At 45.2% G+C, this 2,591-nt stretch overlaps 1 pseudogene; it reads right to left on the bottom strand.

The window, feature by feature from the left end:
• Positions 1-350: 350 nt before the first annotated feature.
• On the bottom strand, positions 351-1,282 carry LOC109197838 (biotinidase-like; annotated as a pseudogene).
• Positions 1,283-2,591: the final 1,309 nt, after the last annotated feature.

The following is a 2,591-nucleotide window of genomic DNA, read 5'->3' as shown; positions in this document are numbered from 1 at the left end:
GTACTGTACAACTGATGAACTGAATGAGCAGCCAGGAATGGATAACTTGCAATGCTGTAACTTCTTATGTTTGTGTTGTGTACAGGAGACAAGAGAAGGTGGCTGTCACTGTGTGGATTTGTTTGTGTGTGTGTGTGTGTGTGTGTGTGTGTGTGTGTGTGTGTGAGAGAGAGAGAGAAACTATTAAATATTGCCTTTTGAGGAATATGCAACATTCAAACAGAGGATAAATGCTACTTGGTGGAATGTTTGTACTGTAAAGATTAAGTAACAGATGAATAAAGACATTTGTTTTGGTTTATTTTATAAGAGATAAAAGAATGTGTAACAGCTGAAGGTTGGAGCAGCTCTTAACCATAACACTGAACTTTATTTTCCTGATCCCTCTAAAGTTTATTCATTGTCCAGGTGGTACATTCGTCCATACAGGCAGGCAGTGACCAGGCCACCTTCGTGTTTGAATGTTTCATGGTCAGTCTCCCGTCTGCAGTTTCTCCAGACTCTCTGGCTGCTCCAGGAACATTCGGCTTGTCAGAATAGATGGGTACACGTATTTGGTGTCAAAGTTCCCTCCAACAGGAAGTCCATTTTAGACTCTGCTTCCGCTTCCTGTCCACAAGAGCTCTGATCCAACCCTGCACAACAGACTACTGCACAAACTGTAGATATTTAACATGTGGCAAATAAAAGTAGTGAGTTGTCAGTTTTAACCTTTTTAGAAATATTCAAATTCATGTGATTCTTGCCTGCAGTGCGTAACGTCCGTTGACGGTGTGTGTTCCTGCAAGTGCGCCGAAAGCATAGAGCTCTTTATGGTCTTGCAGTAACCACCTGTACTGCAGGCGGCAGCAGAAAGTGCCGTTGCACACTTTAATGTCGCTTGTGTCTCATTTAAGAGGACAAATGTAAATGTGTCATACATCATAGAGGAGATGAAGGTGGGGTAGGAGGGAGGAGGAGGGTCATCACAGCTATCTTGGTAGCAGTATCCAGAGTCTGTAGCCGCTGATATTGTTGACTCCCACCACCAGCCTCCACCTCTTTGGCTGCACTTTGTTTTACCTCAAGTGGCTCCAAAACTGGCACTCTGGCCACCAGCAGCCTGCCTCCTCTGGGTCCCTTTCCTGGCGTGGTGGTAGGTGGCAGAAAAAGGGGTGTAGATGCCACTTCCTGTCATGATGAGCCTGTCATTACGAATGTTGACAGCTAGTAGGGTGACGTTGGCAGCCAGACTGAATGCCTGCTGAAACTGGATTGAATCCAGCAGGGGGAGCTGGTTCATCCAGGCCAGGGGTCGGCAACCCGCGGCTCCGGAGCCGCATGCGGCTCTTTAGTCCTTATAGTGCGGCTCCGCGTGGTTTGGGAAAATAAATTAGAAGTATTTCGCTGAAGTGTATTTTATTTATGTTAGTTCTTTTAAACTTGTAGTTCTAAATTGGAAGATTATTGTGATATTGAAATATAAATATAAAATTATATTCTATTATTTTTTCCTCGCTCAATATAAGCGTCACACTCGCGGAAGCCGGTATTCCGCCGAAACACCGTGCATTTATCGAGACTTTCAACCCCGGGTAGGCCAATTATGGATCTTCGGATCCACATTATGTCAGCAGCTGCACCGTGAACTATGTTAAAGACAAACACTGCTCACGCCTCACAGACGACAGATGACAGCTTACAGTCCTGCGTAAACTGACTTCGCACAGCACCGATTAGCAGACGCTGTGCGCAGAGGTTCAGGAGCAGAAGTCCATTGTAAACATACCACGGCAGACCCGACGATGTTTGCATGAACGCGCTTTTCACACGCGGTTGCTGTACGCATACGGCCGGCTGTAGCTTCGCAGCTCACAGCCCGACACACACCACCAACACAACAGCACAGATAGCGCAGACTTTAAGGCGGCGAGGCGTGATTGCGGGTGCCGCTCAGGTGCGTCCGCCTTCCCTGCAGCGGCGCTGCAGACCACGCCCCCGCCGCACGAATTAACCAGGTAAAATACATATTTAGGCAGAATTTTGCAAATATCTATTTTCAATTTTTCAGCAGCATAGAGCTTTTTTTTTACCAATTATTTTTTAAAAGTCAGGTCAAGGCTCCAAAAGCCCAAAGGAGATATAAGGGAGGCGGCTCACAACAGTTTTTGTTTGCTACATGGATCATTTTAGTTCAGCTGGGTGTCTTTGCTTTTGTTATATTTCTTTAAGAGTTCAAAATGTGTTGATTACATAAATAAAATGTAATTTTCTCTGTAGCACTTCATGGATTTCATAAGCAGCACACCTTAGTTGTTCACACAAAGGTACAAAAACAATATATATACAGTGTTATCTTCATTTTAGATGTCAAAAAGTATTTGCGGCTCCCAGTGTTTTCTTTTGCGTGGAAACCGGGTCCAAGTGGCTCTTTGGGTGTAAAAGGTTGCAGACCCCTGGCGTAGGGTTTCAGAGAGTTTTGTGGCTATAACGTAGCTACAGCGTAGATTACCCGTATAAATCCTCAGGTACATGGAACGTTCTCTGCTCAGTGGTGTTGGATCCTGATCACCCCATGTTTGTGTTTCAGTGGGTGATGGGAGTCAAGAGGA

Source organism: Oreochromis niloticus, unplaced genomic scaffold (assembly GCF_001858045.2).
Source record: "Oreochromis niloticus isolate F11D_XX unplaced genomic scaffold, O_niloticus_UMD_NMBU tig00007253_pilon, whole genome shotgun sequence".
Taxonomy (NCBI): Eukaryota; Metazoa; Chordata; class Actinopteri; order Cichliformes; family Cichlidae; genus Oreochromis; species Oreochromis niloticus.
This window is presented reverse-complemented; position numbering and strand designations above follow the sequence as displayed.